Source organism: Hyla sarda, chromosome 2, assembly GCF_029499605.1.
Source record: "Hyla sarda isolate aHylSar1 chromosome 2, aHylSar1.hap1, whole genome shotgun sequence".
NCBI classification, from domain to species: Eukaryota; Metazoa; Chordata; class Amphibia; order Anura; family Hylidae; genus Hyla; species Hyla sarda.
In genome coordinates, this window is record NC_079190.1 from 32,111,476 (window position 1) to 32,135,889 (window position 24,414).

The 24,414-nt window shown below is 44.1% G+C and overlaps 1 protein-coding gene across 3 annotated transcripts in view; it reads left to right on the forward strand.

Annotated features, from left to right (window-relative positions):
- C2H11orf97 (chromosome 2 C11orf97 homolog) overlaps positions 1 to 24,414 on the forward strand; it is a 154,869-nt gene that overhangs the window by 3,569 nt on the left and 126,886 nt on the right. The gene's annotated exons all lie outside the window — the stretch shown is intronic.

The following is a 24,414-nucleotide window of genomic DNA, read 5'->3' on the forward strand; positions in this document are numbered from 1 at the left end:
CCATAGATTTGCATTGAGTGGGCGGGGTGTGACGGCATGAGGGGGCGGGGCTATGACTATCACAAGCTCCCAGCACCGGCTCCAGGGTTCGAAACAGTCTGTTCCAAATGCTGAGCAGAGCAGTACCCCTTTAAATTGAATTTCCCATTGTTTTTGCTGGGCTTACATTCCGAAATAATAATCCTGTGACCTAATTCCAGCTTCTATATTTGCACAGTGTATGCTCACGGGCGGCTCGGGGGAGGCTTTTCTCTATCATGCAAACCTTTTTACTGAACTTGGACCACGTTGAGAGTAAGAGAAAGAGTCCTTGATACATGATAATTGCTGTAATTTTGGGTCATGCGTTGCAGTCTCATTTAAATATCTATGGCTGGCAGCTATACAACAAATAAAGATTATTCAGAGGAAATGAGAACATTTTACACCAAATTATCAGCAGCTTTGGGAAGAAAACGTGTTATAGTTCATTATGTATTTGTACCTACAGAAAACTAAAAACTGCAGCTGGATAGGGTCAAGGGTCAATTCCGCTTTGAAATTGCAGGCAGAAATTCCGCTTACTAATGTATATAGTGAATATATTTATATAGGGAATGGGTTTCCGTTCACTAATTCACACTTCGGAATTTGTGAAGCGGAATTTGTGAATGGAAAATCCGCTTGGAAATTTCCGGCTGAAGAATGGCGTTGCTCTTTCTTCAGGCGGAAATCCACGTGGAACACATTGCAGTCTATTGGAGACTGCAGTGTCCGCACGGTCCTAGCGCCGACTGATTCAGTCAGCGCTGGCCGAACTCGGAATCTCCGGGCGGAAACTTTCTGCCCTGAGATTCCGCAGTGTGAACCTAGCCTAAACCTGACATGTTATCTGTATTCTGTCAATCAGGACGATTACAAGGATATTCAACTTATAATGAGGGAGATTTATCAAAACCCGTCCATAGGAAAAGTAGCTGAGTTGCCCATAGCAACCAATCAGATGGCTTCTTTCCTTTTTGAAAAGGCCTCTGAAAAAGTAAAGAAGCGATCTGATTGGTTGCTATGGGCAACTCAGCAACTTTTCCTATGGACGGGTTTTGATAAATCTTCCCTGTAAGTTTTTAATGTTTTATTACTTTTAACCCTTAGAGGACACAAGATGTACCTGTATGCTCTACCTACCTGGTACTTGGAGCACCAGGATGTACATGTAAATTCGTAGTCCCGCTGAGGACTAGAAAGCGAGCGCAGGAGCTGAACTCACTTCATAGGCCGTGGGTCCCGGCAGTAGGGGACCCGATGGTAATTGCAGATATCAGTGATCATCCTGATGCCTGTCATTAACCCTTCAGATGCACTGATCAATACTGATCACAACATCTTAACCCCTTAAGGACGCAGGACGTAAATGTACGTCCTGGTGAGGTGGTACTTAACGCACTAGGACATACATTTACGTCCTGTGCATAACCGCGGGCATCGGAGCGATGCCCGTGTCATGCGCGGCTGATTCCGGCTGCTGATCGCAGCCAGGGACCCGCCGGCAATGGCCGACGCCCGCAATCTCGCGGGCGTCCGCCATTAACCCCTCAGGTGCCGGGATCAATACAGATCCCTGCATCTGCGCCAGTGCGCGATTTGAATGAATGATCGGATCGCCCGCAGCGCTGCTGCGGGGATCCGATCATTCAGAACGCCGCACGGAGGTCCCCTCACCTTCCTCCGTCCGGCTCCCGGCGTCTCCTGCTCTGGTCTGTGATCGAGCAGACGAGAGCAGGAGATGACCGAAAACACTGATCTGTTCTATGTCCTATACATAGAACAGATCAGTATTAGCAATCATGGTATTGCTATGAATAGTCCCCTATGGGGACTATTCAAGTGTTAAAAAAAAATGTAAAAAAATGTAAAAGTAAAAAAAAAGTGAAAAATCCCCTCCCCCAATAAAAAAGTAAAACGTCAGTTGTTTCCTATTTTACCCCCAAAAAGCGTACATTTTTTTAATAGACATATTTGGTATCGCCGCGTGCGTAAATGTCCTAACTATTAAAATAAAATGTTAATGATCCCGTACGGTTAACGGCGTGAACGAAAAAAAAAAAGTCCAAAATTCCTACTTATTTAATACATTTATTAAAAAAAAAAATTATAAAAAATGTATTAAAAGTTTTTTATATGCAAATGTGGTATCAAAAAAAAGTACAGATCATGGCGCAAAAAATGAGCCCCCATACCGCCGCTTATACGGAAAAATAAAAAAGTTATAGGTCATCAAAATAAAGGGATTATAAACGTACTAATTTGGTTAAAAAGTTTGTGATTTTTTTCAAGCGCAACAATAATAGAAAAGTATGTAACAATGGGTATCATTTTAATCGTATTGACCCTCAGAATAAAGAACACACGTCATTTTTACCATAAATTGTACGGCGTGAAAACGAAACCTTCCAAAATTAGCAAAATTGCGTTTTTCGTTTTAATTTCCCCACAAAAATGTTTTTGGTTGCGCCATACATTTTATGATATAATGAGTGATGTCATTACAAAGGACAACTGCTCGCAAAAAACAAGCCCTCATACTAGTCTGTGGATGAAAATATAAAAGAGTTATGATTTTTAGAAGGCGAGGAGGAAAAAATGAAAACGTAAAAATTAAATTGTCCTTAAGGCCAAAATGGGCCTTAAGGGGTTAAAGGGGTACTCCACTTCCCCAGCGTTTGGAACATTTAGTTCCGAACGTTGGGTGCAGGCTGGGGGGGTCGTAATGTCATAACCACGCCCCTCGTGACGTCACACCACACCCCCTCAATGCAAGTCTATGGGAGGGGGCGTGGTGGCCACCACGCCCTCTCCCATAGACTTGCATTGAGGGGGCGTGGTGTGACGTCACGACCCCTGCAGCCTGCGCCCAAGGTTCCATTCGGAACAACATGTTTGGAATGCTGGGGCAGTGGAGTACCCCTTTAAGGGCGTATACTGGCAGAGGTATTTATGAATTACACCTCTGGTACCTCCTGAAAATAAAGCAAACTGCACATTGGGGTGATAAAAGGGGGGACTTTTTGCATTGCCAGCCATGTCCTCTCCAGGTAGCCTAGTCTTCTACTAAACTGGTTGCATTATTATTTAAAGGGATACTCCCTTGGAAAAAAATTTTTTAAATCAACTGGTGCCAGAAAGTTAAACAGATTTGTAAATTACTTCTATTGAAAAATCTTAATCCTTCCTGTACTTATCAGTTGTTGTATGCTCCAGAGGAAGTTATTTTCTTTTCAAATTTCCTTTCTGTCTGACCACAGTGCTCTCTGCTGACACCTCTGTCCTTTTTATGAACTGTCCAGATTAGAAGCAAATCCCCATAGCAAACCTCTCCTGCTCCGGACATTTCCTGAAATGGACAGAGGTGTCAGCAGAGAGCACTGTGGTCAGACAAAGGAAATTCAAAAAGAAAAGAACTTCCTTAGGAGCATACAACAGCTGATAAGTACTGGAAGGATTAAGATTTTTTTAATAGAAGTAATTTACAAATATGTTTAACTTTCTGGCACCAGTTGATTTAAAAACTTTTTTTTATCATGGGGAGTACCCCTTTAATATTTGACAGATCTAATGAATTATGTATGATATTTATTGGCACTTTATGACATGGTTAGGCTGACTGACTGGAAATATCATTATATTATGCTGAGATGTTATTGGCTTTGGGTTATAGTTTACAGCGATATCACCACATTACGTGTTGTGTTGTTTTACATTGCTTGTGTGATTTGTATCTATTTGCGTTGCTTGAATTGACTGAATGAAGCTTGTTATGTTCAGTTTAATATGTATTATTGTCCATATACAGATTTGCTAGGTTTTCTGCTTTGTCTCCTACCAGATCGTATGTTTTCTAGGGATTGTAGAAATAAAATAATCTGTTTCAATACAGAGGCAAGAACTGTGTCACAAATCCTCATCAAAATACAGGACATGATTGTTTTTTGTGACTGCGGTGCCATCTAGTGGGGAAATAACAGAATGACAGTCCATGTATCTACTGTATACAGTAGTCCTTACAATATTAATTGGTTCCAGGACGAACATTGTTTGTTGTGTCCATAACTCTATGGAAACCTGGTAATTGGCTTCCAAAAGAAGGAAAAAGTGAGGATTAAAGGGGTACTCTGGTTAAAAACTTTTTTTTATTTTAAATCAACTGGTGCCAGAAAGTTAAAGAAGATATCCCATGCAGCAAAGAAAAAAAAAAAACCTAGCCATTCCATAGTATATTCACCTACCACCTCTCTGACATGTTTGTGATTTTTTTTCCGCCCCCCATTCACCGGCTATTCAGCTCATAAATTGCAGTTACTTCCTGGTTATGGTGGCTATGCCTGTGATCTCAAAGACTACATTTCCCTGCATGCACTGTTCACATTTCCTGCTCTCAGCTGCCTGAGCAGAGAACTTGTTACCACCCCTAATTTATGTTAGCCACTCCCACATAACACTGAGCTCCAATCATAGCCCTATACAGCAGGGTGGCCACGAGGAAACAAAATGTAATCTCAGTGCTCAGAGAGAGGGACCCTGGAGTGGAAGCTGCAGTTTTACACTGTAAAATCACTCCCTCCCCCTCCTGCTTTACAGTGGCACAATCACCTCCCCCCTCCTCTGCCCTGCACTCCTCTCTCCCCAGTGCTCAGTGTGACAATTCTACTCTCCCTCCCCTCCATTCTCAGTGTGACAGGTCTACGCTGGCAGCTCCCTCCCCTCCCCCCTCTCCTCCGTTCTCAGTGTAAAAACATTAGCAAGGAGAGGGGAGAGAACTATGATCTGAATCAGCCTGCATATAGGCAGTGCTGCTCAGCCAATCACTGCAGAACAGAGGGAGGACAGTGTGAATATTCATCAGATGGGAGGGGCTAAGGCCGAGCACAGGGAGCTCTCTGCAGCACAGGGGTTTTCTGGGTAATTGTCACGTCACGGCCCCGGGATGCTGCTGATAACAGCCTGAATAGGGGGTCGAAAGTCATGAAAACCTGGAACAGCTGAATTTCCTGTCAGACAGAAGAATGCAGATAAAGCTGGTTTCTAAGCAGCATTGGTAATGGAAGTGATTTACAAACCTGTATAACTTTACCTTCTGCACTAAAAGCTGAACAATTGTTTACTGTGAGACTTGTCCTTTAAACAGATTTGTAAATTACTTCTATGAAAAAATCTTAATCCTTCCAGTACTTATTAGCTTCTGAATACTACAGCGGAAATTCTTTTCTTTTTGAAACACAGAGCTCTCTGCTGACATCACGAGTAGTGTTGAGCGGCATAGGCCATATTCGAATTTGTGAATATTCGCGAATATATGGACGAATATTCATCATATATTCGCTAAATTCGCATATTCGTAATATTCGCGTTTTATTTTCGCGTATGCGAAAATTAGCATATGCGAAAATTAGCATAACAAATTTGCATGTGCGAAAATTCGTATATGTAAATTTCGCATATACGAAAAATAGCATATGCAAATTTCCGTATATGCAAAAATTCGCACGCCAGTCTCACACAGTAGTATTGGAGCCTTCATTACACCACACAAGCTGGAAGCAGAGAGGGATGATCACTGTGATGTGTACTTGGATAAAGAAAAAAAAACAAAACCAAAAAAAAAAAACGAATATTCGTAATTACGAATATATAGTGCTATATTTGCGAATAAAATTCGCATTGCGAATATTCGCGAGCAACACTAATCACGAGCACAGTGCTCTCTGCTGACATCTCTGTCCATTGTAGGAACTGTCCAGAGCAGCATATGTTTGCTATGGGGATTTCCTTTTACTCTGGACAGTTCCTAAAATGGACAGAGATGTCAGCAGAGAGCACTGTGCTCATGATGTCAGCAGACAGCTCTGTCTTTCAAACGGAAAAGAATTTCCACTGTAGTATTCAGTAGTTAAGTACTGGAAGGATTAAGATTTTTTAATAGAAGTAATTTATAGGAGGCCGGAAGAAGGACGTTCCTACGTCCGAAACAGCCGGCGTAGCCTCTGAGCGCCCCTTACCATCTTCGTCTTCGCCGCGGTGATCCCAGACCTCGGGCCAGCAGCTGTTTACCCGCAGTGAGTGCACGCTACTCTCTTTCATTGTATAATTTACAAATCTGTTTAACTTTCTGGCACCAGTTGATTTAAAAAAGAAAAAAGTTTTTCACCGGAGTACCCCTTTAAAGAAAAATAAGGAAAAAGGGAGGATTAAAGAAAAATACCTTGATAAATAGTACAGATAAAGCAAGTCCTTACATATAAAAGGTTACATAAAGCAAGTCCTTACATGTACAAAGGGTACACGTGACATATAAGTTTGCATTCACATCACGTTTTTCCTATACGGTTTTCTATTTAACCCCTTAAGGACCGGGCAATTTTTCATTATTGCACTTTTGTTTTTTCCTCATCACCTTCTAAAAATCAGAACGCTTTCAATTTTCCACCTACAGACCCATATAAGGGCTTGTTTTTTTTGCCCACCAATTTTACTTTGTAGTGAAATCAATCTTTTCACCACAAAATCTATGGCAAAACCAGAAAAAATATATTTTTGGGTCAAAATTTTTTTTTTAAATTGCCATTTTGTAACTTTTGGGGGCTTCCATTTCTACGCGGTGCACTTTTCGGAAAAATGACACCTTATCTTTATTCTGTAGGTCCATACAGTTATAAGGATACCTAATTAATATAGCTTTTATTTAATTTTTTTATTTTATTTTACTACCTAAAAAAAATTCACCAAAATTTGTGTATTTAAAATTGTCATCTTCTGACCTCTATAACTTTGAATTTTTTTTGTATAGGGCTAATTATTTTGCGCCATGGTCTGTAGTTTTTATCGTTACCATTTTTGTTTTCATGGGACTTTTTGATCGCTATTTATACATTTATTTTTTAAGGGTATACAAAGTGACCAAAAATATGCAATTTTTTTTAAACTTTTCATTCAACTTTTTTTTTTATACTTTATTGGTCTCTTAGGGGACTTTTAGGAGGAATCATTAGATTCCTCATACAGATCAATGTAGTTCCACAGAACTACATTGCTCTGTGTGCTCTGCGCTCGATTGATAAAGCCTGGTTCAGCCAGGTTCTATCAATCACAGAGCCGGGACCAGGACAGGAGAAGAGGTAAGCCCTCCGGCTACCGCCACAGTGGATCACAGATGTCCTTAGACGGCAACCAGTAAAAAAACGTATTCGTTGACTTAGCATACAAAATGTACACAACTAGATGTATCCGGTTGTGTAAATATTTGTACTGGTACGGTTTTGTGCAGTTTTTTTTCCTGTGCACAAAATTGCGATCAACCACAGCTTTCAAACTTTACTCACAGCCGCCCGGGACTCCTGCAGAGCTATGGTACCACTATTACTATCATTATGGAACAGACTGTGTTCCATGATGGGATTAGTAGATCCCCCATCTGCAGGAGTCTGCGGGTGGCTGTGGTGATTCTGTGGGAGCTCTTGTACTACTACTCCCATCATGGAACAGAGTCCATTCCATCTTGGGAGTAGTAGTACAGGGGCTGAGGGACCGATCGCATCAGGTTTCACTCCTGGGACCTGCTGGAATCCTAATTTATAAACCAGTTAAATGGGCGGCATGCCAAGCCGCTCCCTAGCCGCCCGCCCCCCGGATTATAAAATCTCTGCACTTTATCTTCATATTCTCCACGGAAAGCTCTGATTGGTCAATTGGTGCAGACCAATCAGGGCTCCCGGCAGGGAATATGAAGTCAGAGTACAGAAATTTTATAATCCCCTCCGGGGAGCTAAGCTGCATGCCGCCTGCTTCACAGGTTTATAAGTTACCATCACAGTGAGTCTCAGGAGTTAGACTCTGTTCCATGATGGGAGTAGTATTACTCGCTCTCCCGCAGAGTCTCTGCAAACTCCCACAGCCGGGGCATGTGCAGGAGCAGTACCTCAGCTGTGGTGGAGTCCATAGTAGAGCCCTGCACGGGACTTATTTTTGATCCCTCACTCTTCCATTGGATTCTTGACTATAACCGCCTGCTAAAATGCAGATTCCCCCTGTGCCATTTTAATTCCCCCCACTATGCTGTGCTATTTTAATATGCCCCCCCCCCCCCACCCCCGTGCTATTTTAACTCTACTGGGTACACGACAGCTAATAGGGTATAGTGATATAGCAGTTTATCTGATGTCATTGATTCTATTTGTACCTGAAGTCAAGTTGAGAACGGCACTGACTTCTATATTAGGATGGTTGGCGGCCTTGCCTTGCATTTTACACACAATCTGACCTTAGTTATTACTATTTTGTAGAGTATATCCAGCAGAGGGCAGCATAACTCTCCTGTTCAGAGAAGAATTCAGTCTCAGCACAGAAACTTGAATATCACAGGACTGGAAATACTGTATCCAAAGATCTAACTTTTATTGAATGAAATAAAATAAAAAAAATTAATTAAATATGCATCTAAGTAATTGTGTCTCCTGAAGTAATTCCTGTAATCCTAGTACACCATATCCCAACTTGTTTCCCCCCCCACTCCCATGAGACAATGGGGTTCATCAGGGGATATCAACAGGATTAAAAATCAGAAATAGCACAAGGTATACAAAGATAACATGGCAAAAATAGAACACCATGCATGTAAATGGTTAATACCATGGTCCGTAGATACCCTTGTGGATAGACTAGCTGAATCCAGCCTTAGCCATTACTAGTTTCCAGATTATATCCAACAGAGAGCAGCATAACTCTCCTGTATAGAGAAGAAGAATTCAGAAACATAAGTAGCCATGGCTTTCTCTGTGATAGGATGGCTTTTGTAGGGACATTGTAGTAAATGGGCACGTCTGCACTTAGCACATGTGCATTATTTATTTACCGTATTTTTTGCCGTATAAGACGCACTTTTTCTTCCCCAAAACACGAGGGGGAAAAGTTGGTGCGTCTTATACGGCGAATACACCCCTATCGCGGCGGTCCCTGCGGCCATCAACGGCCGGGACCCGCGGCTAATACAGGACATCACCGATCGCGATGATGCCCTGTATTAACCCTTCAGACATGGCGATCAAAGCTGACCGCCGCGTCTGAAGTAAATGTGACACTAACCCGGCTGCTCAGTCGTGCTGTTCGGGACTGCTGCGGTGAAATCAATCGCGGTGTCCCGAACAGCTTACAGGACACCGGGAGGGACCTTACCTGCCTCCTTGATGTCTGCATGGCGGCGCTCACCTTCGACGTCATCACGTCGTCACGCACGCCGTCCCGTCATCCAATAGGAGCGGCGTGCGTAGCGACGTGATGACGGAGAGCGTGGATCCCGGGGAAAAATACAGTATTTTGGAAGTTTGGCTCTTAATGGCCAAAGGCATAACCTGAAGGTCCTGGACTTCAATACAAAATTTGTATTGAGGCTCCCCTTTATACTATTGTTTTCTTTTGTAGTAAACATTTGGCCCCTGTTTGGCAGTAGGGCCTGGATGACTACGTCCCTGTCTGTGTGTCAACCTATGTACTATTTATCTGAGGTTGTATGCAAATATTATTTGGGCAAAGTCGTATGGCACGTACTTGACAACGAGTTAAAGGGGTACTCCGCTGCTCAGCATTTGTAGCAAACAGTTTCGAACACTGGAGTCGGCGGCTCGTGACGCCAGAGCCCCGCTTCCTCATGACGTCACCCCCCGCCCCCTCAATGCAAGTCTATGGGAGGGGGCGTGACAGTTGTCACGCCTCCTCCCATAGACTTGCATTGAGGGTGCGGGGCGTGACACCATGAGGGGGCGAGGCTATAACATCATGAGCTCCCGGCGCCGGCTCCAGCGTTCGGAACTGTTTGTTCCAAATGCTGAGCAGCGGAGTACCCCTTTAACTATTGTGATAGGAAACATATGACATAATTAGAGATGAGCGAACTTACAGTAAATTTGATTCGTCACGAACTTCTCTGCTCGGCAGTTGATGACTTTTCCTGCATAAATTAGTTCAGCTTTCCGGTGCTCCGGTGGGCTGGAAAAGGTGAATACATTCCTAGGAAAGAGTCTCCTAGGACTGTATCCACCTTTTCCAGCCCACGGGAGCACCTGAAAGCTGAACTAATTTATGCAGGATAAGTCATCAACTGCCGAGCCGAGAAGTTCGTGACGAATCGAATTTACTGTAAGTTCGCTCATCTCTAGACATAATGTATGGCAAAATTAAAGGACTAGCTGATATTTTTAAAGGGCTATCTGAACTTTATATCTGGACTTTGACTGGATATATTTGGGTGCTGTATTAAAGGGGTATTCCAGGAAAAACTTTTTTTCATATTTATCAACTGGCTCCAGAAAGTTAAACAGATTTGTAAATGACTTCCATTAAAAAAAATCTTAATCCTTTCAATAATTATCAGCTGCTGAAGTTGAGTTGTTGTTTTCTGTCTGGCAACAGTGCTCTCTGCTGACATCTCTGCTTGTCTCGGGAACTGCACAGAGTAGAAGAGGTTTGCTATGGGGATTTGCTTCTACTCTGGGCGGTTCCACGTGTCATCAGAGAGCACTTAGACAGAAAAGAACAACTCAACTTCAGCAGCTCATAAGAACTGAAAGGATTAAGATTTATTAATACAAGTAATTTACAAATATGATTAACTTTCTGGAGCCAGTTGATATATAAAAAAAAGTTTTTTCCTGGATAACCCCTTTAAGCATGTGTGTATTATCTTCTGGACACTGATGTTTTGTTTTAGGCTTTGTGTGAAAAAAAAACACCAGTTTTGAATTTATCTCATATTGCAGGTTGGTGTTTAACCCCTTAAGGAACAGGGGTTTTTCCGTTTTTGCACTTTCATTTTTTCCTCCTCACATTTAAAAAATTATAACTCTTTCAATTTGCACCTAAAAATCCATATGATGGCTTCTTTTTTGAGCCACCAATTCTTCTTTGTAATGACGTTAGTCATTTTACCCAAAAATCTACGGTGAAACAGAAAAAAAAAATCATTGTGCGACAAAATTGAAGAAAAAACACAATTTTGTAAATTTTGGGGGCTTCCGTTTCTACGTAGTACATTTTTCGATAAAAATGACACCTTATCATTTATTGTAGGTCCATAAGATTAAAGTGATACCCTACTTATATAGGTTTGATTTTGTTGTACTTCTGAATAAATCATAACTACATGCAGGAAAATTTATACATTAAAAAATGGTGCTAGTGGCGATTTAAAGGGGTACTCCGGTGGAAAACTTTCTTTTTTTTAAAATCAACTGGTGCCAGAAAGTTAAACAGAGTTGTAAATGACTTCTATTAAAAAATCTTAATCCTTCCAGTACTTATCAGCTGCTGAATACTACAGAGGAAATTCTTTTCTTTTTGGAACACAGAGCTCTCTGCTGAATCACGAGCACAGTGCTCTCTGCTGACATCTCTGTCCATTTTAGGAACTGTCCAGAGCAGCATATGTTTGCTATGGGGATTTTCTCCTACTCTGGACAGTTCCTAAAATGGACAGAGATGTCAGCAGAGAGCACTGTGCTCGTGATGTCAGCAGAGAGCTCTGTGTTCCAAAAAGTAAAGACTTTCCTCTGTAGTATTCAGCAGCTAATAAGTACTGGAAGGATTAAGATTTTTTAATAGAAGTAATTTACAAATCTGTTTAGCTTCCTGGCACCAGTTGACTTAAAAAAAAAAAAAAAAAAAAAAAAAAGTTTCCACCGGAGTACCCCTTTAACAAGCTTTGTGATATGGCTGAGGTATGCAAAAATGTCGAGTTCGTGACACCAGAAATAAGGTTGTGTATATAGATTGTAGTGTATGATGAGGGTAGTAGTGTCACTTAGCCAGGGTGGTGCTACCCTGTATCTCAAAAGAGATTCCCACAAACCACTATTTCAAAGAAGCCGTATTCCGTACACAAGGCCCCGGGAAGACCAAGGTTTATGGAGAACAACTTGTACTCTACTTTACTCATGGTTCAATCCAATAAAGAAATAATACTCCAGATTTGTAATACAGTTCTTTGAGATACACTTGTACTACAGGAGCAAGTGGTAAAGTGTCACTGTCCACTGTCCAGAAGGTATTTGCAGATATTTGCTTTGGTTGTGCTGATGTTTATTGTTCTACTGAGATTTGATTATATTTCTCCCCTGCTGTATGTGTTAGACTAGGTCTACTTTGGCTGTTATCTGTTCCCTCATGGTGTAGCCATGCTTGTTCTTAAAGAGTACTTGTCACAAAACTAAACTTTTAACCTCTTCAGGACGCCGGGCGTATGCATACGCCCTGCATCCCGAGTCCTTAAGGACGTGGGGCATATGCATACGCCCGTGGGAATTCCGGTCCCCGCCACTTGCCGGTTGGGGACCGGACCGGGATGCCTGCTGAAATCATTCAGCAGGCATCCCGGCACATTGCCGAGGGGGGTCCCATGTCGGCGATCACAGAAAATCGCATGTCAATTCAGACATGCGATTTTCTGCTATTCCGGGCTGATCGGGTCTCTGGTGACCCGATCACCTGGAAAATAGGGATGATCGGAGCTGTCAGTGACAGCCCCGATCATCCTGAGGGATAGGAGCGAGGACGCAGTGCTGCGATTTCTTCCTATCCCCTGCCATTGGTCAGAACTGATTCTGACCAATGGCAGCGCAGGACAGTGGGTTGCCATGGCAACCCCCCATTCTGCCCACCCCTGGACAGAACAGGGGGAGAAGATGGAGACCGGTACCTTACCTGAAGATGGCGTGGGGACCGAAGATCATCGTGGAGACAGCAGAGATCCCGGCTCAGGTAGGGAAACGATGGTGGGGGGGAATGAAAGTGAAAGTAAAGCGATCTTTACTGTGGCCACCACTAGGAAGGCAGAACTGCAACTCCCAGCATGCCCAGACAGCCAAAGGCTGTCTGGGCATGCTGGGAGTTGTAGTTTTGCAACATCTGGAGGGTCACAGTTTGGAGACCACTGTAAAAGTGGTTCCCAAACGGTAGCCCTCCAGATGTTGCCAAACTACAACTCTCAGCATGCCTAGACTGCCCAGGCATGCTGGGAGTTGTAGTTCTGTAACATCTGTCCCTTCAGATTTTGCAATTTTCATGAAATTTTTGAAAATTGCTGCTCTACTTTGAAGCCCTCTAATTTTTTCAAAAAGTAAAAATATGTCCATTTTATGATGCCAAGATAAAGTGGACATATTGTATTTGTGAATAAAAATAAAAAAATTTTGGAATATCCATTTTCCTTACAAGCAGAGAGCTTCAAAGTTAGAAAAATGCAACATTTTCCAAAATTTCATGAAATTTGGGTATTTTTCACCAAAAAAGGATGCAAGTAACGACAAAAATTTACCACCAAAATAAAGTAGAATATGTCACGAAAAAACAATCTCAGAGTCAGAATATTCGGTAAAAACGTTTTAGAGTTATTAATGCGTAAAGCGACGGATATTGTTTCTTATGTTATTATAAGACACTTTGCTAATTACTTGCTGTTAAAATTCTCAACCTTTATATGTTTTTAGTGTGATTGGAAAAACAGCCACTAGGTGGCTCTGTTCTGTTCTCTGCTCAAGTCAAGCAGTTAGTTTGGTCTCCTCCTGGCCTGGCAGGAAGTACGTGAGGGGCATAGTGAGGCAGAGCTCTCACAGGCTTCAGTGATGTTGCGCCTGCTGGGGAACGCCCACTTTCTCCTGCCGGAGCTCAAACATTGTGGGCAAGGGGAAAGGTATGATATAGAGCTTTTTATAGCTCAGAATTTTTTTTTTTTAAGGGCAGGAGGGGTGTTAGGAGAAGGGATCGACCAATATCGATTTTTTAGGGCCGATACCGATAATCTGCGACCTTTCAGGCCGTTAGCTGATAACTTATACCAATATTCGGGTAAAAGTTATCGGCTATTACACCCCCCATCCCCCCAACCCGATCCCGCAGATCAATGATTTAAAGTGGGCGCTTTAAATCAATGAACTGCAGTGGCTTTTGCGGGGCCAGAGACCGCTTCTCTCCCCCTGCCTGTCCTGAGGTCCTCCCTAGTCCAACCACCACCGCTACCCCATTGCCTCCCCCATCCCCAGTTTTTGAGCTGTCACTGTGCGCACTGGCGGTGATGTCGCATTGAGGACGTCACTCGTAATTGCGCAGTGCACAGGATGCCGCAGGACGTTGCAGGAGCCAGAAGTAGCGCGGACCCCGGGCCCCGGGAACAGGTACTTATAAAACCGGGGATGGGGGAGGCAATGGGGCAGCGGCAGCGGTGGTGGCCTCTGGCTGGGGAGGCGGGGGTGGGGAATTATCGACATATCGGCAAGGTAATTGCCGATACCGAAAATGTCCAAAATCGTGATTATCGGCCGATAATATCAGCCAAACCGATAATCGGTCGATCCCTAGTTAGGAGGAGTTAGGGAATATAATCTGAGTTAGTTTGGAAAATATGGTTTGATGACAGGTACTCTCCAACTATACTTGGGATTAGGGATGAGCGAATCGAACGAATCCGAATTCGTTATGAATTTCAGGAAAAATTCGATCCACAACGAATGCAAATATCGCCGCAACGAATGCAAATATCGCAGGCTCCACGGCATCTAAAATGGCGGATCCACATATGAGGACATAAGTGCAAATACATACATCTCAGTGGTGTTCTACTTTGTTCCTGTTTAAGTCTTAAGGGCCAGCCAAAAGTACACACCTGCTGGTGTTGTAGGCAAATACTTTTTTAAGCATACTGGAGCGCAGTGTCCTCAGAGTTCCCCTCACTCAGGTTTATGGAACGGACTGTTGCAGAAATTTCTACAACTTAAACTGCCCCCCTTTTAAATCTACTCTTGATGACATTGTCACATAGAATACTACCTCTTTTTTAATAGCCCTTTTATCACAGATTTTAGTGTTTTTTGAAGTTTGTATTTTTTGCACTTGTATGTTCTGTAATCAGGGCTGCAACTCTGATGAGGCGATCAAATCAGGTGCGCTGTTGCAAGGGGCCGCAAGGGGGTCCAGCACACATTACACTGAGGCATTCATTCCCAACCAGGGTGCCAGGACACTCTGGTGGGAAATGTGGCACTAAAAGTTTTTGATTTTTCTGCCCAGGTCTGTACACTTGTGAGTCACAGGCGTGGAGGCCAGGCGGGAGGGAAGTCTGTGTGCAGTGCCGGGACGGGTGATGCTGCAGCTCCAATCCTCATGTGTCCTCCCCCTTCTGTGGAGCGGCTCTGGACTCTGGATTCTCCCTGGTCCCTCGGCAGAATGATATGGATGGAGGGAAGGAGCAGGGGCAGCGCTGACAGAGGCCTACTCATAGTCAGGTAGTGCACCCCTACCCTTCTTGAACTCCTCTACACCTCTGTCAACCCTCATAACCTCTCTGTAACCCCTGGACACCCCTCTGTTATCCCGTACACCCTTCTTTCACCCCTCCACACCCTTCTGTCACCCCTCTAAACCCCTGTGTCACCCCTGAACACCCTATGGTTACCCGGTACACCCCTGTGTCACCCCTCTACACCCCTCTGTCACCCCTGTATGGCCCTCTGTCACCCATGTACAACTCTCTACACCCCTGTCTCCCATGTACACTCCTCTGTCACTGTGTGGGGTAATGCAGGAGGCATTGTGTGTGCTTGTGGGGGGGCTAGAGGCATTAGAGTGAGGCTGGAAACATTGGGGGAGATTTATCAATACCTGTCCAGAGGAAAAGTTGCCGAGTTGCCCACAGCAACCAATCCGATCGCTTCTTTCATTTTGCAGAGGCCTTGTTAAAAATGAAAGAAGAAATCTGATTGGTTGCCATGGGCAACTGGGCAACTTTTACTCTGCGCAGGTTTTAATAAATCTCCCACTAGTTCTTCTTTTGCAATCAGGCCCTTTTGAATATGTCTTTCTCCTGAATGCTGCCTCTTCTTGTTCCTCTGTAGTGGGACATGCTAGGCAGAAAAATCTTTGCTGGAACAGTGCATAAACAGCATAAAAGTTGGGGAACTGGTGCCATAACCCAGCACCTTTTGATCCTTACTATTGGTCCCTTTCTACTGTCCTCGGCTAACCATCAGGCTCTTCTCGGCGGGATACACTTGTGAAGTTCATCCATAATTAAGGAACTTTCATAACTTTGGCCTTTTTATTTCTAAATGAGAACGTCTTAATGCTGAAGAGTTTTATAATCTGGCTGTAAAGAGAACAGACCACCTGCTGTTCCTCCTCAGACAAAGAAAAATGAGGCCTGACTCTAAGCAATTCTACTTTAAAACTTAAGCTATTTCCATCCTGTGCTTGTACTTATCGGCTCATGGATTTTGACATTTTTATATCACATATATTTAAAGAAATGCAAGTTTAATGCTGACTCCTCGACACTCAGCATTTTCTATCTCCTGTGTTTTCTCACTTGCGAAACTAAATCCAGGTTTATGAACAGTGCCGGGAATGAGCCGTAAAGGAGACACAGAGAAAGGTAATGTTTATACTAAGCACCGGCTGAGGAAATTAGAACTCAAAGATATTATGTATTATGTGCAAGAAAATCTAAGCCTGAATATTTAATTTTGTATTCCAAAGGGGGTTGTCACCATCAACACTTATCCTCTATCCGAAGGATAGGCTATAGGTGTATGACCGTAAGTGGTCTAACTCAAAAATCGAGGCCTTGAGTCTACTATGTGACAAGGCAAGAGCACCTGATTTGTTTCTTAGTCTGTTTAGTTTCCTTTAAGAAAGAGGATTTAAAGGGGTATTCCGCGAAAAAACATCTTATCCCCTATCGAAATGATAGGGGATAAGATATCTGATTGCGGGGGGAGTGGGGGGGGGGGGGGTCGCTGCTGGGACCCCCGCGATATCCCTGCAGCAGCCCACATTCTATGCGTAGCTGCGTCTGCAGTTTGGAAACTGCCGGGCTTCCGAGACGGGGACATGACATCACGCCACGCCCCCTCCATTCATGTCTTTGGGAGGGGGCGTTGCGGCCATTATGTTCCCTCCCATAGAAATGAATGGAGGGGGCGTGGCGTGACGTCACATCCCTGTCTCGGAAGCCCAGCGGATTCCAAAACTGGAGACGAAGCTACGCATAGGGGATAAGATGTTTTTTTCCCAGAATACCCCTTTAAGAGTGTAGTAGAGTTTGGAGTAGGAGTTAGGATTGAGAAGCTTGTGTGGAAAGAGAAACATCTAGGATAGAACTGGTATTCCTAAGTGTAACCACGGTGCCTTAGCCCAGCAAATGGTGCTAATACCTAGGAATACCAGATATCTCAAGAGGTTTCTCTATTTACATTTAAAGGGGTACTCCGGTGGAAAAAAAAAATTTTTTTATTAACTGGCTCCAGAAAGTTATACAGATTTTTAAATTATTTCTATTAAAAAAATCTTAATCCTTCCAGTACTTATCAGATGCTGTATGCCCCAGAGAAAGTTGTGTAGTTCTTTCCAGTCTGACCACAGTGCTCTCTGCTGACACTCTTTTTATTATAAAAATACAAAACTTATCCAATACAACAAAAAACAAGCTTAACCAGCTATAATATAAATCAAAAACAAAACCCTGCCTAACCGGCCAGCCCAGCTTTACAAAGCAAAAAGAAAACAAACAAACAAAAACACACTGACACACATACCAAAAATGAACATAAAAACAGCACAACTTGGCTTAAACATAAACATAAAATTAGCACTACCTGGCTGTAACTCAAACCATCCATACTCGGGGGGGGGGGGGGGGGGGTAAAAAATAAAAAAAATAAATAAATAATAATAATTATAAAAATAAAGAAATAAATAAATAAAAATAAACAGCACAACTTGGCTTAAACATAAACATAAAATTAGCACTACCCGGCTGTGACTCAAAACCATCCATACTCGGGAAACAAAACAAAAGGGGAAAATAAATAAATAAAAAATATAAAAATTAAAAATATAAATAAATAAACAAAAGCACATAACACACTGGGTCATTTTAGAGTGTTCTTACAGGCTTTATATGCTACTCCCACTTCTAGAATACACCTACCAGGATTCTTGTCGGAGCCATTTACACTGGAAAAGGGGACGAGACAGGGGTGCCCATTGTCACCCTTACTTTTTAATTTGGCGTTAGAGCCACTTGCACAACATTTTTTACAAGTTCCAGTATATAGGGGTATCACTGTGGGTGATTCGGAAATAAAGATTAGCTGCTTTGCAGATGATACCCTGCTGTATTTGAATGATCCTGCTGCACACTTAAAAGAGGTGTTTGGGGTGCTGGCATTATATGTAACTTTTTCAGGCTACAGGGTTAATATTTCTAAATGTCAATTACTTTACTTGGGCCCGGATGGCATGAATCATTTCCCGTCTTTGCCAATACAAATTGCGAAACAATATATTACATATCTAGGGATAAAAATAGGTAGAACCCCAATGTCCCTTTATACTCTAAACTACCCCCCTATTATTTCTAAAATTGAAAGGGAACTGGATAAGTGGAGATCCCTCCCCCTGTCCCTGATGGGTAGGATACAGCTGATAAAAATGATGAGCTTCCCTAAACTGCTCTACCCACTTCAAACCATTCCTCTCCTTTTACGACACGATGATGTTAGGAAAATCCATGCTAGTTTTTAAAAATTCATTTGGGCGGGGAAACGTCCGAGGGTGTCATATGATACTTTATGTTTGGGACGGGAGATGGGAGGTTTACAGGCCCCAAATGTAAGATTCTATAATTTAGCCGCACTCTTTCGCCATGTCCAGGATTGGACCTTTAATACATGTTATTTTTCAAACGCGAACTTAGAGACTGACCTTTCCACTTTAGGTTCTTTGGCGACTTTGCTTCACTTACCATTTAGAGACGTTCCCACTGACATTAGGCGCAAGGTTCTGTTTGCTGACACAAGGGCCACATGGAAAGCAGTTCGTAAAATATACGGTTTGCCCTGGAGTCTGTCAAAGTCTTATAGGTTGTGGCAGACACCGGCGCTTAAACACTGTACCTCAAACCCGCTTAGTAAGGTGTGGAGAGACAGGGGCATCAACACCTTTGGAGATCTCCTGTCTTCCACAGATGGTCTATTATTGAGCTGGGAGGATTTTAGCTACAAATATGAAATGACTGGGATACACCGTTGGCTGTATAATCAGCTCCGTTCGTTCTTCCATGGGCTGGTAAGAGGATACGCATCAGTGGAGAGAAGGAGTGCTTTTGATAGTCTTATGGGTATAGGGACAAGCAGCCGCTCCCTTTCGTTCATCTACACAAACATCAGGGATGTGGCGTTAAGGGGAGCGGCTGCTAAATCACTAACTAAGTGGGCAAAATTTGTAGATACCCCGGAATTACACAACTTGATGCGAGAAGGACTGGTGGCAGTATACCACTCAACCCCTAGTGCACAACTTAAAGAGATTCACTGGAGAATACTACACAAGGCAACGTATGCTTTTAGATGGAGGGGATCCCCACCCCCTCCTCCTTATCTCACCAGCTGCCCTGTTTGTGGTCTTCCGGGGGCAGATCTTCAACATTGTATGTGGGAGTGCCCCAGAGTAATGCAAGTATGGATGGCAGTTAGGGATTTAATACGCACCATTTGGGACAGGGCCCTTCCTACTTCTCCTGAACCTCACCTCTTTCATTATCTACCACTCACAGATTCTGACCCTCCTGATAGGGGCAGAATGTCCAAGGGGATCCATATCTTAATATTGGTCACCAAACAGTGTATTCTAAGACATTGGCTAGTGCCCACGGTCCCGACGATAGCAGAAATTCGAGAGGAATTACATTCGGTCTTAAATAGGGAACTAACACTGGCCATCAGGAACTCAGAGCTTCACGCCAAGTCCTTTTTCAATAAATGGAAAAAATACTTGCACTACTTACCTGATGACTTGGAACGTCATAGAATAGTAACGCATTTTAGGTCTTCTACTTGGTACTATAGGGAGCGGTTGAAGGGAACATTGGGCAACCTGGAAGTTCCTACATGAGGTCTAGGTGACAACGAATGAATTGGTAGTAGAGAGCAATAGACTTGTATGTCTCGATGATCCTTCCGAGAATGTAATGTGTTTTATGGGAGTGAGATTACTACAGTTTGACGTTTCTAGGTTTATATATATATGTTCTTTTAAAAAAAAAAGAAAATTGATGGAGTCTTGACTATTACATATCTTTGGATGGCGTAGATGGCCTAATGATACACCTGTTGTTATCTTTATCACCAGTGATATACTTGTACAACATATAATGGCTATTGTCTGCTTTGTCAAACTCTGTCTGCTAATAAAGTATTTTTGAAAAAAAAAAAACACATAACACAACAACTGGTCCGACTGCCATAACTATAATATGAGACAATATAAAACGATGTAGATACAAAACCAAATAGATACAAAATCACTAATAGAAATTAATAAATTATAGTATATAAACATAAATATATGCACCCTATTTACAGAAACCTACAAAAAAAAACAAAAAAAAAAAAAATACAGGAAATCCCTACACTAGAACTGTGCCCTCACCCACACCACCCCTCCTGCACATGGCTCAGAGTCCATACCGTTCCTCTACAGTTTACAAAGTTCTGTCCTTAACTGACCCATGTCAGGTCCCCCAAAAACACGAAAACACACCACCACCCACAAATACACCCTCCCCACCTAGCACTCCACCCAACCAACTTATACACAAACTTATACATACTAACTAACAGACACTGAACCACAACCCACTTTAGGCCCAAGTTTGGTCGCCTGTAAGCCCTTCATGCCATATCAGCTTAAAACAAAACAAAAAACTAGCGTGCACATGCATTAGCCCACCACCAGAAAGAAGGATGGCAGACTTGATACACCAAAATAATTTTTAACTCTTTTCCTAACTCCCCCTACAATTCTCCCTAATTCTATCCCTCCATTAAAGCTAACCCTACTCTCACCCTATCTCTATCCCTATCACACTTCCCCTATCCAAAATAAAGGTACTCTACCCAAAAGATCTAGTACCTAGGGCACATCAAAAGAAAACCCTCTCCACAGGAGAGGAGCCCTACTGGTACCAAGACTGCCATACTCCAAAGACCTGATCTTCCCGAGGTCACCGGTGATATTCCTACAGACCTCCACCTCGGAGAGGATTTTCTGCTGGGTCGACACTAAACACCGTGCATTCCACGTGTAGTACCTAACCACTAAACTAACTAAGAATAAAGTGCCCTGGTCTCGGCCACCCAGTGTCCTGAATGCCCCATAAGCCCACTCCGGATAGGTAAGGCCGGCAAGTTGACTCCAGCCGATGGAAGCGCCCACCCGGTTGTAAACCCCTATATTAAAGGGACAATGAAGCAGGAAGTGGTCCATGCTTTCCAGCGTGTCCCCACACTCTTCTCGGGGACATCCCCGGTCATCAGAGTTCCTGCACTTCAGGTTGTCCCTTACATATAGCTTCCCCTGAAAGCAGCGCCAGGCCAAGTCCCAAAACTTCTGGGGGATCCTTTTCATGTTTAAAAGGTACAACCCCACCCTCAGATCCCGACCTGGGCAGTCCCTGAGTGCCAGAGGCTTCTGGAAGTGGGTCAACAGAACCCGTTTGTCAAGGAACTGCCTTGACTGGGTCCTGATCTCCCACACTCCCAGACCCCACCGACGTATCGCCTTCAGAGTCGGGGTAGCGTAAGCCGGAAGATATCCATGGGGCGTACGGAGGTCCTTCACTTGCCCTCCTGTCTCCCATTCCTGGAAGAAAGGCCGAAACCATTCCCTGCAGGAGAGTACCCACGGAGGAGCCCTCTCTGACCAGAGGTTTGAGATGTTAGCTTTTAAAAAGGTGTTTGTTAAGAACACAACAGGGTTTACCATAGATAAACCCCCTAGTCTCCTCGTGCGGTATGTAACCTCCGTCTTGACTAGGTTCATCCTGTTCCCCCATAACAGTTGAAAAAACAGGCTGTAGATCCTAGTGTAGTAAGCCTCTGGCAAGATACATACGCTGCCCAGATAGATAAACAAGGGGAGCAGGTACGATTTGATCAGGTGTACCCTTTCCCTGAGGGTCAAAGACCAACCCTTCCACTGGTCCACCTTCTGAGTGGCATCCTGGAGCTTACCATCCCAGTTTTTGGTGGGATAATCATCCTGGCCAAATGTGATGCCTAAGACTTTTGCTGATTCTTGGGGCCCTGGAAGGGTGTCCGGGAGATCAAACGTGGGATCCCCCCCTCCCAGCCAGAGACTCTCACACTTATCCCGGTTGATCTTAGACCCGGATGCCTCCGAGTAGCGTTCCACCTCCGACATCACCACATCAACCCCCTCTCTCGAGGAGACGAAAATAGTGACATCGTTGGTGTATGCCACTACCCCCTGGATGGCCCCCGGCTCCGCCAAACTCATCCCGACTCCCACCAACGGTCCGCAACTCACCCTCCTAAGGAAGGGATCGATCGCGAACACATATAACAGCGGGCTCAAAGGACAACCCTGACGGACTCCAGACCCCACTCCAAAAGAGTGGCCAGACCACCCGTTCACCAGTGGGAAACTCTCTGCCCCTGCATACAAGATCTTAAGCCAATTAACAAAAGTACTCGGTAAGCCATATCTCAGGAGGACGGACCAGAGGTACTCGTGGTTCACCCGATCAAATGCTTTGGCCTGATCCAAGGACAGCAAGTACCCCTTCCAGAAACCCGCATGGGTCTCCAATTCTCAATACGGCTGGGATCTTTACCCTTTGAGAGAAGAATCAGGGCTGACCTCCTCATTGACTTTGGCAGAGTGCCCGAGGAGAGACACTCATTGAATATCTCAGTCAAGAGGGGAGCTAAAGACTCCTTAAAGGTCCTGTACCACTCAGATGTTAAGCCATCCGGACCTGGCGACTTCTTGGGGGCAAGCCCCTCGATCGCCAGTCTCACTTCCTCTTCCCTGATCTCTTCTGCCAAAACGCCAAGAGAGGGGTCTACCCCTGGCTCAGGAATGGTTTCAGCCAGGAAACCCGACATCACATCCCGATCCAGATCCTTCCTTCCCAAGAGGTGAGAGTAGAAGGATCTGACGATCTCCAAGATCCCTGATCTGGACCGATTCAGAGATCCTGTACTATCAATCAGTCCTGAAATGACTTTACTACTCACTGACATCTTACAGTTTCTGTAAGGGTCGGGCGAGCGGTACTTCCCGAAATCCCTCTCAAAAACCAAAGATGCGTGCCTATCGTACTGACACCTCATCAGCAAGGACTTCACTCTGGAGATATCCTCTTGGCTACCTCCAGTCGAGACAAGAAGCTCGAGTTTCCTCCTCAGACCCTGATACAGGCGATACCTGTTCAGGGACCTGAGGCTCGAGAGCTGGCGGAAGAACCCCGCAACCCGCTTCTTGAATATCTCCCACCACTCTGACTTACTACTACATAGGCCCAGTAAAGGTACCTGGCTCTGAAGAAAATCCTCAAAGGACTGTCTTATCTCCGCTTCCTCCAGGAGGGACGAATTCAGCTTCCAATAACCTTTTCCCATCCGGGGGGTTTCTGAAACATTCAGGGAAAACAAAATCATACAGTGATCGGAGAACTCCACCTCAACCACGGACACTGCAGAAGAGACGGCTTCCTCCTTTAAATAAAACCTATCTATCCTAGACCTGCGACTACCTTGATGATAGGTGCAACCCGCGTGGCCCGAGGGGCTCCGGATGTGGGCATCCTCTAGGCGAGCTTCTCTAGCTATGCTAATCAGTGCCACACTATCGCAAGTCAGCGGACTATTGGAGCCTCTCCTATCTTGGGACCTCGTGACATTATTGAAGTCCCCTCCAAAGATCACCTGCCGACTCGTAAAAAGAAAGGGCTTAATCCTCATAAAGAGATCTTTACGGCCCCGCTTACTTTGCGGGGCGTAGATGTTAATGAGCCGGAGCTCTTGTCCCTTCATGAAGACATCTAAGATCAGGCAACTCCCCATTTCTAATTCAATAACCCGTCGGCATTCAACAGGAGCGGTAAAAAGGACCGCCACCCCACTATACGGCTCAGCCGCAAGAGACCAGTGGGAGGGACCACGCCTCCACTCTCTTCTGGCTTTTACCAGAGAGGCTAGATCTGACAACCTGGTCTCCTGTAAAAAGAAAATGTCGGCTTCAACGCGGCCGAGAAAATCAAAGGCTGCGAATCTAGCCGTATCCGACTTTATGCTGGCACAATTAATAGATGCCAGCGTCAATGGGGTGAGTGCCGCCATACAGGGTGATTAAATTAGACGGCCACACCCTTTACTTTTGTTTTCCCTTCTTTTTTGCCCCCTCATCCCCCGAAGAAGACGAGAGGGCAGGACCACTCTTGGATCTTTTTTTCGATTCAGATAGATCCATATTATCCCTGTCTCCGTCCGGCCCCGGTCTAGCCCTGCCCTCTGAGGAAGGTGCCTCAATAGGACAGGG